Source organism: Sorex fumeus, unplaced genomic scaffold (genome assembly GCF_029834395.1).
Source record: "Sorex fumeus unplaced genomic scaffold, SorFum_2.1 ptg000003l, whole genome shotgun sequence".
NCBI classification, from domain to species: Eukaryota; Metazoa; Chordata; class Mammalia; order Eulipotyphla; family Soricidae; genus Sorex; species Sorex fumeus.
The window spans coordinates 32,956,963-32,972,613 of record NW_026606060.1 but is presented as its reverse complement, the minus strand read 5'-3'; the positions used below and the strand labels follow the sequence as shown (position 1 = coordinate 32,972,613).

Here is a 15,651-nt window from a genome sequence, read left to right as displayed (position 1 = left end):
ATGGCCGACCCGAGTTTGATTCCTCCATCCCTCTCGGAGAGCCTGGCAAGCTACCGAGAGTATCTCGCCCGCAGAGCAGAGCCTGGCAAGCTCCCCGTGACGTATTCAATATGCCAGACACAGTAACAACAAAGTCTCCAATGGAGATGTTACTGGGCCCGCTCGAGCAAATCGATGATCAACGGGAGGGCCTTTACTTATTATTTGTATCTTAACTGTTAGATTTGAAGCTTTGTGAAAACAGATTTTCCCACTTGCAATAGAAAATCTATTTTTAGAAAACTAAAAGGAGCAAAAATAACTTAATAATTTCTTAATGCATGAATGGCTGATGCAGTCAACAAGCTTATAGGCTCACTTATTGATATTTTTTATTTTTATGTTTTTTGTTCAAACATCATGAGATACAAATTTAAACTGTTCATGATCTTTTTCAGGCATACAGTGTTCCAATATCCATCACTCTACCAGTGTACATTTTCCATCACCAATGTCTTCAGTTTCCCTCCCGCCTCCCTCCCCCTAACCTTGTCTCTATGGCAGGCACTTTCTCTCTCTCTCTCTCTCTCTCTCTCTCTCTCTCTCTCTCTCTCTCCCTCTGTTACTTTACCTATTTTCAGCATGCAGTTAAAATTAAACAGGATAAACTCATTCTTTGCTAAAGCCACCATACAATGCTTCAAAGAAAGAATTTTATCTCTTGTTCTACAGTACTTTGAAATAAATAAAATTTAAGGGGGAAAAATAAATTAAAATTAAATTTCTTCTGTGTATTAGAAATCTATGGAAAAAATTAAGTCAAAATTGATTCATCAATGGGAATCATACCAGAATATTAGTTTCAAGGAATAACAATAATTTCTTTAATAATCTCTCTGTATTTGGCCTGTAACTGGAAATCATATAGTAAAAATAAAGATTAAATATTTGTAATTTGTGTCCAGGTTTTATACTCACCGGATCATCTAAACTTATCTGGTGATAAATTGGTATTAGGTGGTAAATAGGTATTGATAAATTACTCAGTCTGAAAGCATGCACATATCCAAGTAAATTAGTGTATTTCTACATGTTATGTAAGTTCTAGACCCAGTACCATATCAACATTCCATTAATACCAAATTATTGTCAGTTTTAGTGAGGCCTAGAACAGAGTACAATCTGACTAGGGGCTGGATAGAGAGGGAAAGCGGGATAGGGTGTATGGAATGCATGTGGCCAACTCTGCTTTGAGTCTATGAATACAACTGTACGTGGTTTCTGACTACCAGTTAAGGGCCTGAGCACAAAGCGTCTGAATACTCACAATATACAGGATATTGACTTCTGGGATAATTCATAGCTTTAACCCCATCTTTTCTCCTTTTTTCCTTACTGTTTGTTGCAATGAGTAGGTGTTGCACATACTTTTAGTTTTGGTACGTCATTGAAATTTTACAAGTTTATGATACTTACATATGTGTTTATTAGGATCACACTCATTAATTGTGATGCTTGTAACATTGTAGGTAAAGTGAGTTCTCATTGAGTGTCACATAGCTGGCCACAATGTTCACATATAGTCTCATACTTGCAAGATAAATACTTCTTCCACTGAGCCATCCTCATATTCTTTAAATAATGTACTCTCAATGATCCCTTGAATAATCACACCTATCATCATTTTTTAATGTTACTTTACAAATATGTTCATGTATCACTATCCTGCTTTTCATGTGGCCATCGCTCTTCATAGAGTCAATTTTGAACTATATATTTTGAATAACATTTTAAAAATAATAGAACTGATTCTTACTGCTAATATTACATTAATATTATTTCTTCTAGGGCGACAGCTGGAGCGATAGCACAGCAGTAGGGTGTTTGCCTTGGGCGTGACTGGCCGGGCTGAACAGGGTTCAACTCCTCTGCCCCACTCAGAGAGCCCGGCAAGCTACTGAGAATATCTCACCCACACAGCAAAGCCAGGCAAGCTCCCCGTGACATATTCGATATGCCAAAAACAGTAAAAATAAGTCTCACAATGGAGATGTTACTGGGCCTGCTTGAGCAAATTGATGAACAATGGGAGGACAGTGCTACTACAGTGCAGTGCTACTAGGGTGATACTAGAAACATTAGATTCTGTACTTTCTGACCTTTAGTATACTTTTTTTTTGAGACTCTGGAAGCTACTCCATAACTTTCTAATAAACTAATTAGTATTTTATTATGCCAATGATCCCATAGCTTATAGACAGAGTAAAACAAAAGATGTATAAGTCTTACTCATTTTGTACTGTTTTCCCAACTTAAAACATAGATATATATGTATATATATACATATATATGTATATGTGTGTCTATGTACAAAACTATACATGGTTATATAAAAGTTTAGGTGATTTTGCTGAGGTAAGGACATTATAAAAGTCTCTTTTTAATAACTTTACTTAAATTAATTATTACCTCTGGATATTTGGTTTGTTAATGTGCTTTAAACATATCCAGTTATCCAAAGTAGGTGTCCAAAGATTTGTCCTTGGTAATATGAAGCATCATGAATGATACCCTCATGTGTAATAAAAGTTTCTTTTTCTAACTTCAGCTTAAATATCTCATTGTCGGCAAGGTTGTTATTAGATCTTCACATATGACAAATGGCTTTCTTTTAGCCACTCTGCCTCGCTATTGTCCATCATCCTAGCCTTGGAGATCAGCACTCTTCTCCTTTGAATGCATTAGTCACTCATGAATAATGACATGAAAGCTTAGCAAAGCTGTGGAAAGAGAGCCTTTTATTATACTTTTCTAACAACCATTAATATCTATAACACTCAGCGGTTTTCTAATTTTCTTTTATAAAAGGACAAGCTGTAAGTACAAGACAAAATGGCATGGGGTCCAAAACTATTATGAGTTTCATTAGTGAGGGTAAAAAAAATAGAAAAATGAGCTATATGACTATTAGGCACAGGAAACCTTTGAAAGAAAAAAAATAAAAAAGAGGCAATTTATTGAGAAATGTGAAGAGGTTATTGAATTTATAAACAAAATTACAACAAGAAAAACCACATATATTAAAAATGAATTGCTTTTCCATATAAAATTGAGGGATTATATAGTATATAATCTTAAATTTACATTATATTTTGAAAGGCCTATAGATAACAAAAACAGATATTTCAATAATATCCCTTTTAATAACTTGCCACTGAAGCCATATTACATTATAACTATGTAAGCTTCAGAACTGCATCATTATAAATCAACATCTGCATATATTACATTAAAATCTCCACTCAAAATCCAGTTCATTTCATCACATAATTGGTCTAGTAACATACTTGACTATTATTATTTAAGCAAATATAGAGAACAAAAATGACTGGTTAGTAGATAAAATGCAGTTTAAAAATTATATATGAATCATTTATTCAAGAATATACATGTTTTAAAAATGGGCCAGAGAAATAGTACCCAGTATAGAAGTAACATGAGTCCCTGGCTTAATTCCTCACCCTAAATGGTCTCCCAGGATCTCCACTTGGAGCTCTGAGTATTGCCCTAATGGTACTGCCAGAGAATCCCAGAGGGCCCTAATAATCTCTGAGCAAGGGACTGCTGGGCCTGAACTACCAACTGTTAAGTTTTGCTCTCAGTGATAGCTAGTATACCTGGGAGTGACCCCAGGTTCCACTGCTGAATGGTTCTCTCTAGCACTATAGCACTGTCCTCCCGCTGTTCATCAATTTGCTCAAGTGGGCCCAGTAACATCTCCATTGTGAGACTTTGTTGTTACTGTGTTTGGCATATCGAATATGTCACGGGTAGCTTGCCAGGCTTTGCCGTGTGGGTGAGATACTCAGTTTGCTGGGCTCTCCGAGAGGGACAGAGGAATCAAACTTGGGTTGGTGGGGTTGGCCGTGTGCAAGGCAAATGCTCTGCCCACTGTGCTATCTAACAACAACAGAAAATACAGATGAAATATATATATAAATATATATATAAATACAAAATAGTGTTTGAATATAAATGTCAGGCTACCATATATAAAAATAAAAGTCACAATTGTGTCAAATATATCAAATTTTATAAACATAAAATTCTTTCATTACATGGTATTCAGTCCTTGAATTTTAGAAAAATAGAAAATTTCAGCACAGCAATGAAATGTCTTTGGATTTTCAAATACTTCAAAATAAAAATGTGTAATATCTTTCTGATTTTCAATAAAATCTAGCATTAGAAGCTAAACAGCAAATCACTAAGTGCCCACAGAATAAGATGTTTTGCTGTGGTTTTGTTTCTTTTCCAATTATATGTCTTTTGAAAGAGTCTGGGTAATACAGTTAAGAAATTTCCTTAGGATTTTTCTTCCTTGGTAGAATTTGTCTTTTTTATTTACTTGAATGTTTATTTAAAAAGATCGATTAATACTCTGACCATCTTTTCACTGTGAATTCTCGTTTCCTTTTTGATCTATAAGTATAAGGTTTCTAATTTCATTTATAAGGAAGAAAAGTAGCATAGGTAGTTATAGATAACCTGCATTGCAATGGCTTAACTGAACAATGACTTAATTATATCTATTATTCTCTTGGAGTCACATGATTCTGCTTAGAGAATGTAAGAGCTGATAAGGTTCAAAAGAGTTGGCTATCGTTACTCTTGCAGTTTTCTAATTAGAAGAAGATCTTGAAAGCAATCTCCCGATGCAATGCTCTATCTTGTAAACTGGTTTGTTCTAAATTATCCCAAATATTTATGAGATATATGACAACAATGTGTTCATTTACAAATAAGAAAACTAGAAGTTTAAGAAGCCGTTCACTTTTGTAATAGACTACAGTAGGACTAAAATTTTTATTCCATATCTTCCTGCTTCTCTAATTCTATCTAAATAGAATTAGAGAGCCATATAATTAGATAAAAAAGAACCAATAAAATAGTTATTTAATTTTTATTTTCTCAACATTTTAACAGGCAATCAATATTCAATAAATATATAATGCATATGGAAGAAATAAATAATAAATATAGAAGAAATAAAAAAAATACAGAAGAAATAAACATTTTGTTTGTACTAGAATCTATTCTATTACAAACCATTACATGGCAAAACTAAGACAAAGATTCTTGTGTTTCCATAAGAAAAAGCAACAAGGAACAGAATATATGGTGCGTATACAGTAGTACTTGATGTCATTGAAATATGTACATTTCACTTATAGAGTATAAATGACACCATAATATCCATGAGTTTATTTATAATTGATTTTCATTTTCATACCAAACAAACCCTAGAATTTAAGGATTAAAACCAATTTCATATCATATTATACATTTTAAAAGTAGCAGCTGTTAGGAGCTTCATGAATAAAAATTTTTTTCTCAAACATTAATACAAAAGACAGATGTCATGAAAATGTTAACTATATTTAAGTTCTATTGTGTTTTTCATAGAATTTATTAAGAGAAAATAATTATGATAACATGATAAAAATAGTTATGATAGCATAGCAAAACATAAAGACTAAAGTTTTCAGGAGTAGAGCAATAGAATAGGGATTTAGGTGCTTGCCTTGCACCTGGCAGACCCCAGTTGAATCCCTAGCATGACATAAGGTCCCCCAAGCATCTCTGTGAGTGATGCTTCAGCATAGACAGGACTGAGCCTTGAACACTGTGAGTGTGGTCACCAAAATTAAAGCAAAATTCCCAAATTTGTCAAGTTGTCCCATAAAATAAAAAATTACTCTTCTTACTCCTTGTTCTATTTTGATTTTCAGTGTAGACACAATGATTATCTTCTCTTCCAAATCTTTCTGGGAATTTTCATAACCAGTACAGCACTTAGAATTCTCATAATTTTACATTACTGAAATTTAACTTCCCCTGGGTTTTCAGCAAATACGATGTTGATATTTGTATTAATTTTATTTTTCCCAGGGACATTAGTTGCTTTAATCACTGTTAGTTTCAGGCACTCTTTTGTGTATGCAAGGCTTCTCCAATGTCATGCTTGAACAATAAGCCATCCCTTACTTTTGAAAGCAGCAAATTACAAATTTGAAAAATAAGAAAAATAAGTCTTTTAATACCGTTCTTTTTGTTTGTATCAACATTGTTATGAAAAGACAGTGAACAATATTCAAGGGCCTTCTGTGCTCTCTGAACTTTATTACAAATTTCTTTTTCATCTCTTCATAAGAATACACTAAGATTAGTTGGTAGTATATGATCTTTGTTTGAATCTGACATATATTATTTAGTAAAAATAGTATTTTCTATAACTTAATTATATTTTGACACAGTAACAACAAAGTCTCCAATGGAGACATTACTGGGCCCGCTCGAGCAAATCGATGATCAATGGGAGGGCCTTTACTTTACTTTAATTATATTTTATTTCATAGGTCAGAAGCATTTGAAATTTTAGTACACATGTTAAATTAATTTATTTTATGGTGAAATTCAATATATTTTAGTATCTTAGTGACATTGTGCAGCTATCAGCATTGTCTAAATTTTGAATATTTTCAGCAATCATAAAGAAATTAAATACTATCTATAGTCACTTCCCGTTCCTACCCCCAGCTATAGGCAAATTTCTGTCTCTACATTTTGAAAGATACAGTACATCAATAAATCATAGTAGGGGCTTGTAGGAGTAGAAGACTTGCCAAGTGGTGCTCAAGAGTCCTGGGTATGACTTCTAGTGCTTCTTGGCTATTGTAAACAGCAGTTCAATGTGAGGGCCTGAGTAAGAGGTACAGCTCAGGAACTGTGATGTGGTAATTATCTAGAACATCCTGGTGTTGTTCTGAGAACCTCCAGAGCCACACCCAGTGATACTCAGGAGCCCCTAGGCTGTGCCAAGGAGACTTAGGTAAACCCATGGGTGCTGTGTATCAAAATGAGGGTCAGCCACCTGCAAGGTATATGCTTTATCCCTTCCTTTTACTATCTTTCTGACCCTATGTTTCTTGGGTTTTTTTTTTTGTTTTTTTGTTTGTTTGTTTGTTTTTAAAAAAGCAATATATACACATTTTCATGCTTCTTTTCACGTTTAAAGCACTGTAGCACTATCCTCTCATTGTTCATCGATTTGCTCTAACAGGCACCAGTAACGTCTCCATTGTGAGATTTGTTGTTACTGTTTTTGGCATATCAGATACATCACAGGGAGCTTTCCAGGCTCTGCTGTGTGGGCGGGATACTCTTGGTAGCTTATCGGGTTCTCCGAGAGGGAAGGAGGAATCGGATCTGGGAGGAATTGAATCTGGGTCAGCCATTTGCAAGGCAAATGCCCTACCTGCTGTGCTATTGCTCCAGTCCTTCATGTTTATACGTACGTAAATACTTAAACTAATTCTAGTACTATGCTCTGGTGCCAAAATCAATGCTTAAAAAAATTTAATACCATAAGTTTAAGTATCCCTGAAAGAAAATACAGATTTCTTTTTCATAGTATGTACATATGTATCATTTAACTGAAATTTACCAAATTTTATACAAAAAGATCATACCAATTTGCATAACCACAAATAATTTATAAAATTAACTTCCAACCAACAGAAAAATAGTGTTATTTTTTAAATTTTAATTGTATACTATTTAGTAATTGTGTATTTAATATTTTATCTTTCAGTTTTTCATTATTCATGTATTGACAGTTTCTTTATATGCTTATTAGTCATCCAAATATCTACTTCAGTATATTTCACATTATTCTTATTCTAGTTTTTTTATTGTTTCCTATTACTAAATAATATTTCATTTGTTATTTTGCAAGAGTAGCTAACATATTCTAATTTCAGTGTCAAATATATTCCCCAATGCCCTATTATAAAATATATATATTATATATTTTTGTTTGAAAAGAACTCTATTGGTACAGTGTCTTAATAACCTCTTCTAAACAAAATAATACTAACTTAATTGTGAAAAAATCACTAAAATAAGCAGTCATTTTATACTCTTGGAAAAATATTAAAATCTCACATACTCAACCAATGATTCTTGCCAGAAAAGAGTTCTAGAGAACAGGTCATTTTGTTCCACTGTAGCACTGTCGTCTCATTGTTCACCAATTTGCTTGAGCAAGCACCAGCAACTTCTCCATTGTGAGACTTGTTATTTCTGTGTTTGGCATATTGAATACGCCATGGGGAGCTTGCCAGTCTCTGCTGTGTGGGTAGGATACTCAAGATAGCATACTGGGCTTTCTGAGAGGGACGGAGGAATGAAACCCCAGGTCAGCCACATGTAAAGCAAACGCCCTACCTGCTGTGCTATAGATCCAGGCCCATTTTGTTTCAGAATTAGGAAAATATGTAGATAGTAAAATTACTGAGTGTGGTGATAAAGATGATAAAAAGTGAGCTGAGCCACAATTAAAGAAAAAAAACAGTATGTATTTTGGCTAATTTTGAAATTTTATTTGGAGTCCTTTTGAAAATAGAAATAATAGTATTTTATGTTGTAAATTTTCAGGTCAAAGAGCTATTAAAGTTTATAAGGAGTTCACAGTAGACCCAGATACAAATATTCTATATAACATAAGGTCCCCTGAGCATCATCAGGAATAAGCCCTGAGTAGCTCAGGATGTTTCTCAAAGTTCAAATTAAAAAAGTAAAAAAGTTCTGTGAATTTTCACTTTTTTTTTCAGTTGTAAGTAATTTTCTACAGAGTGTTTGTTTAATATTTTATTAGTTTGTGGAAGAACTTAGGAAAAGAAGAATTACTAGATATCAAAATTTCAATAGAAAACATTAGGCAAAAATTTCCAAACATAATTAAATTTTAGAATCAATTTATATTGACAACAAGAAGTTCATATTTTCCTTAGCAAGAAGCTACTTCTCCCTGCCCATTAAAAGTTACTCCTCATATTTCCTTCCAGATAATGCAGCATTTTCAGATGTTCCAGTCTGTAGATCAGCAAGTATTTATTGAGTATTCATTGAATACATTAATTCTAGTTTCAGAGTCAATAAAATTTTAAAGTTTCATCATTATAAGAAAAATTCATGAGCCTCCATAGATTGGCAGCTCCTAAAATAACAGCGTTGAGAACTGTCCAGAGAGAGATCAAGTTCTTGCAACCAAGGAAATAACAAGACTTTTCATTTCAATAATTTTTGCCAAATGTAATTTTAGCCTTCAGTGTTACTTTCATGGAAATATACCAGATGCTTTTATACTTACAGTTGAATTAAACAGGTAACAGTAAATGCTAGATTATACTTGAATAATACTATTAATTAAAATAATAGTATTATAATTATAATAATATTAAAAATAGTAATAGCAAACTAGTAAATGCTGAAGTAGTATCAGTACTTATAATAATAGTGATTGTATTATGATGATAGTAAAAGATTCATTAGAAATACTGATTTTGTTAACATACGCTTAAGTCAAATTTAGTTTGTGAGTGATAAACTTAATTCCAGTTGAAGATAATTTCACGTGGTCATGAGGAAAATTTAAAATAAATTATATATGCAGATATTAATTCAAAATTTAATATTTAGTGGTCATACATTGTTAAATATATTATCTGTAATTTAGAAGGCTAGACAGAGATGTGCTCCAGGCTTATTGCTGGCTCTATGCTCAAGGATCACTCCTGGCATTGTTTGGGAGAATCATAGATAGGGTCAGTTCAAACCCAAGTCAGCTTACAAGGAAATAGCCTTTACCCTGTTTCTGGCCCTAAACATTGCATATTTTATAGACCCCCCAAAAATTAAGAGCATTATAATAGCATGATAATAGCATATAATATTTACTAGGGTCTAAATTAGAATTATCTTAATTATACTTTTCATGTGTGAATTGTCAACTTTATTAGCATAATCGTTGAAAGTCCTTATTTAAATTCATCTTTAAATCATTTGTGTAAATGAGGATGAGTATTGCTTGCTTTTTAGCTTTAATTTAAAAATAAACATATTTTTCCTTGCTATGATTACTCTAAGAAATGCAGAATTCTAGACACTTCTCAGAGGAGGTGACCAATACACACATGAAAAAGTGTTCAGTATCATTTATCATTAGGGAAATCCAAATCAGGACAACAATGTGATACGAGATATTCGCATCATTGAGAACAGCACATACCAAAAGCAGTAGGAACAATCTGTGCTGGCAGGAATGTGGTAAAAAAGGAACTCTCATCCACTGCTGGTGCAAATGTTTTCTGGTTCAGCCCTTATAAAAAACAATTTAAAGAGTTTTCAGTAAAAATTCTACCACTAGAATTTAAGAACATTCATTCAAGAGGAAGTTTGCACACCATTATTCATTGCTTCATTTAGTACAATAGATAAATTATGAAATAATCCTAGGTGTTCCAGATGAATAGATTATGACTCTGTGGTATTTTGCACAATGAAATATACTAGCTGCAAGGAACAGTGAGATCATGCAGTTTGCTGCAATCTGGTTGAAACCAGAAAATAGCATATTGAGTGAAGTAAATATAATAACAATAATAATAATAACAATAAAGACAAAGGATATTATCTGCGGTGAATAGTAAAACTGGATGGATAAATGTAATGTAGTCAGAGGTGACACATAGACCACTCGACACCAGAGCTTAGAGAGGAGGACGGAAAAGTAAAGAAATCAAGGTGGAAAAGAAGAATTACTAGAAGCAGTGTGGCACTAGGAATAGGGTTTCAGTTATCCTGGTGATGTGAGAGTTGTATAGCTATATATACAGAGAACAAACTCAGCAACACTGAAAAGATGAGACTTAAGTTGCAGCCATAGAACTCTGTAATGTGAATGTTAAGGTGGCAGTAGGTTGAGAGGTGGGGTTTGGGGGGATGTGGTGGGAACAGTTAGATGGGAATAGGGGGAGATTAAGGAAACTTGTAGGAGAAAGTTGACACTGGTGGTGAGATGGTATTGAAATATATGTCTAAAACTTCACTATCAATAACTTTGTAAAACACAGTTCTTTGATTAAAAATATTTTAAAAAGAAATGCAGAATTCTAGAGAGAAGAAAACTGGCTGGTGGGCTCTACAACTCCTGGAGAATACTCCAGGCCCCATATAGAGCTGATATCACCGGGGGATCCCAGATGGGGTAGGTGCTGTCTCCCCTCCTTCTCCAGATGGAATCCTGGAGACCATGAGCTTCTATAAGCATGGCTCAGGTATGCGGATCACTGTCACTGTCCTCCTGTTGTTCATCGATTTGCTCAAGTGGGCCCAGTAATGTCTCCATCTTGAGACTTGTTGTTTCTGTGTTTGGCATATTGAATACATCACAGGTAGCTTGCCAGACTTTGCCCTGCGGGCAAGATACTCTAGTAGCTTGCCGGGATCTCTGAGAGGGGCAGAGGAATCGAACCCAACTTGGCTGGGCTGGCTGTGTGCAAGGCAAACGCCCTGCCGCTGTGCTATTGCTCCAACCCAAAGACATTTAGCACACGCCCAACGTGGGGCTAAAACCCACCCACGACCCTGAGATTAAGAGTCTCATGCTCTACCAACTGAGCTAGCCAGGTGCTATGATCTTTTACTATTAAGGATACTTTCACTACCATTTAATTAAGTATCCAAAATTGTTCCCAGGAACATGAATATTTAATCTACTCAAATTTTCTTTTCTTCTTTTTGGTTTTTGGGTCACACTTGCAATGCTCAGAGGTTACTCTTGGAATTGCTCGGGGGACCCTAGGGGATGCCAAGGATTGAATCTGGGCCAGTCACATGCAAGGCAAATGCCCTACCCACTGTATTATCATCACTCCGGCCCCCAATTCTGATAACTTTCTACTTGGATTCATCAACATGTATCTGTCAAACTACAGATTATTTCAAAAATAGCAAAACCGAGGCTGAGTGATAGTACAGAGGATAGGGCATTTGCCTTGTACTTGGCCAACCCGGTTCAATCCCAGCAACCCATATGACCTCCCCCACCTCCCCTCCCACCAGGAGTGATTTCTGAATGAAGAGCTAGAATAAGCTCAAGTATAGAAAAAAAGTAACAATGTTGAGTCTTTTTGTCCTAATATTGAATGTGATCAAGTAGAGAGAGAGAGGGAAAAGTGGAAATCTGCCACACAGAAGGGGGTTGGGTGGGAGGGGGGTATACTCGGGTTCTTAGTGGTGGAAAATGTGCACTGGTGAAGGAACGGGTGTTTGATCATTGTATGACTGACCGAGACTTGAACTGAAAGATTTTGTGACTGTTCTCATGGTGATTCAATAAATTTAAAAAAAAAAGAAAAGAAAAGAAATGCAGAGTTCTAAAACTGTCTTTAGATATAAAATGAGGGAAGTGGTAACTCTGGAGAAGTGGGTGCTGAAAGGAGGTAAAGTGTCAGGCGTGATATTCTAACAGTATTTTGCTTGTTTTCTTCTTTCATCTTTTCCGTTTATTTATTTATTTTTTAATTGAATCACATTGACATACATATTTACAAAGTTGCTCATGATTAGATTTCAGTCAGAAAAACTACTGTGCTTAAAGGAAAAAAAAGTTTTCTGCCACTAAGTCAGGGTCAGGTTTGGAGAGAAAATGTGGGCACTGGTGGAGAAAAGTGGATACTGATGAAGGGATTGATGTTGGAACACTGCCTGAAACTCAATCATGAGTAACTTTGTCATACACATGGGGACTTAATAATAAAAAATAAAAATAGAAAATTCTCTTTGTTTTAAAGTTTTATTATAAATGGGCTGAAGATATGGTACAGGACTTGGGACACTTGCCTTGCCTGTAGGCCACCAGGGTGATCACTGAGCACCTCTTGGAGTGATCCCTGAGCACAGAGTTAAGAGTGAGCCCAGAGTACAACAGAGTGTGATCCAAACAGACCCTTCTTCCAATTTCATTGTAAATCATTTTGTTGTACTTTTCCTGAAAATGAAGTTTTCCATATTTCTTATACTTCATAATCAATACAGATTTATTTAGGTTTTCATTGCTTTGTACAAAATCTTTTTTATATTTTATCACTAGAAATAAAACTGACAAGAAAATTAATCATATAACAGACCAATTTCCTGTGTTTGTCATTTTTGATAAGAAATTATTCATTAGTAAATATCCAAGCTCAGAGATCTGCAATCTCTTGGGCTAAATAAAAAAAATGAAATGTTCTCTGTGACTTCGGTATAATACTGTTTTGTCACTACAGGCAAATGTCAGTAGAGACTTTAACCTAAATATAGCATGTATCACCAGTGTTCATATCTCCTGAGCATTACCTTCTTTCTCATAACAAAAACACTCTGATTCCATGCTACAGAACTCCTTTCCAGGCCAGTATCTGTATTTTCAGTTCTCCTTTTGAACTCTTCTATCAATTGTATCACTTGTCATGCCATTGATCTTTGATTTGCTCAAGTGGGAGTCAGTAATGTCTCCATTCGTCTCTGCCATGTGCTGTGTAGCTCAATAGCATCTGCTCGCTCCAGGAATACGAAGAGCCTCAAACTCTTTGTTCAAGGTTTTGATGAAGAAGTCTGACCATCTCGTAGGTGGGAGGCCACACGTCATTTTGACGCACCCTGGAATACAGTCGTCTCCAAATCTCATTAATGTCCAGCCCATCTGATTTTTGAAGCTTTGGCAAACAAGATAGCATCCCTGATTCTTGATCGTTGACGGAGGTCAGAACTCCAGATTTCTACTCTCACTTGAGTGAAGCGTGATACTCCAAGCATAGCTCTTTCAATTCCTCTTTGGATACGCAAACTGTGTTCTCGTCCTGTTTTTGTTAAAGGCCCAGGTCTCTGAGGTGTATGTTACTGCAGGAAAAATGGTGGTGTCAAAGAGATGTGCCAGAAGCTGGAGGTTGTTCATCCTCTTAACAACTTCTTCGACTCTCTTAAAGTTGCTCCACACCGCTCTCTTCCTCCTGTACTGTTCTGGCACTAAGACGTTCCTCATGTTGAGTTCTCGATCCAGGTACACATAACTGCTGCATTCGGAGATGTTCTTCGGTTGAGAGCAAATGGATAGTCAGGGACTAGTTCATTTTTCATGAGCATTGTATTGGTGAGAATCAGCTGCATTCTGATCATTCCACACTCAAGGTCGAAGTTGGCCAGCATTTGTTACACTTGGCTAATGTTTGTTGATATTAGAACGATGTCAACAGTGAAGTGGAGGTAGTGTAGTTGCTGACCGTCTAACTTCACTCCCATTCCTTCTCATTCCAGTGATCACATGACGTTCTCAACAATGGCACTGAAGAGGTTCAGTGGAATGGTATCACCCTACCTAACCCCTCTCTTGATGTCAATGATGTCACTTCCTTGTAGAATGGTGAGATCCTGGTATTGAATCCGTAGTACAGCTCACGGAGGAACCTGATGTATTGAGTTTGAACACCCTATTTGGCTAGGGCTTCGATGACCACTTCAGTCTCAACAGAATCAAAGGCCTTCTTTAAATCAATGAGCATTAAGCAGAATGGCATCTCGAACTCCCGAAAAACCTCAATGAGCTTGATCACCATGTGGATATGGTTGATCATGTGAATTCTTTTCAGAATCCAATTTGCTCACATGGTTGTCCTTCATTTAGTGTTCTGCCTATTCTATTCAGGATCACTCAAGTGAACAACTTGTAGATGACGGATAACAGGTAGATCATGTGATAGTTGCCAATGTCGTGGATGTTTCCCTTCTTGTGCAACAGAATAGTCCTGCTAGTTTTCCACTGGGACAGAACCTTGCATTCAGAATGGTAGCATGTGAAGAGCCGAGCCAGTGTATTGATGAGTACTGATCGCAGATTCTTCAGGCGTTAGGGTCTGACCTTGTCTGGACTGGGTGCTGTTTGCTTCTTTACTGATGAAATGGCATGTCAGATTTTAGAAGGGAGAAAGTTGGAAATGACATATATATCCTGCAGAATTTGGCATGTGGGCAGGTGGACAAGGCTATCGAAGAGATTCGAGTAGAAGTCATGGATAATCTTCTCCATTGCCTTACTGGAAGATGTGATAGATTCCTCAGGACGTCGGAGGGAAGTCATCTTGGTCTTGTAGTTGACGAGGCACAGGTGAGCATTGCGAATACTTTTCCTGGCTTCTGTCGTATCTGCCAACATTGCTACTCTTCTGTCTTTGAGGTCTTCCTATATTGCTTCTCTGCACTACTTTTCATGGTTGAACGTTAGCTTGTGGTTGCCTGAGGCTTGCTCCAAGCCACTTTGGTGAATGAGCTCAAGAGTTTCTGAAGATAGGCTGCCAAAACAAAGGACTGAAATGACTATCTGTAATTTCAATGCATGTACACTGGCATCAGAAGCATCCATTGAGGTCCTGATGGTGCAAGCACAGAAGATCAAGTACAACATCATTGATCTGATTGAGACGAGAAGGCATTGATCACATCACACCATTTCCGACACTGGAGAAGAACTGTTCTTTGAAACATGACGATAAAGGCATAGGTGGTGTCAATGTCCTTGTCAACACGAACTTGGCCATGAGCATTGTTTCATTTGAATGCCTACCAACCCAAATCAGACAATTGAGCTTGAATTAATATGACTCACTACCGGCAGTTTCTTTCTTCATCGTCTATGCACCAACGTTCAACTATGATGAAGAAGAAATTGACAAGTTTTACTTGGAGCTGGAGAAGTTCTATAAAAAAGACCACACTTTCTACAAGATCATT

At 35.9% G+C, this 15,651-nt stretch overlaps 1 protein-coding gene and 1 non-coding gene across 2 annotated transcripts in view; one reads left to right on the top strand and one right to left on the bottom strand.

Moving 5' to 3' along the window:
- The window catches only part of MGAT4C (MGAT4 family member C), a 276,972-nt gene that overhangs the window by 115,486 nt on the left and 145,835 nt on the right, over positions 1-15,651 (top strand). The window lies entirely within an intron of this gene.
- TRNAK-CUU (transfer RNA lysine (anticodon CUU)) lies at positions 11,437-11,513 on the bottom strand. Its single transcript has one exon. It is a non-coding gene; the product is annotated as a tRNA-Lys (tRNA).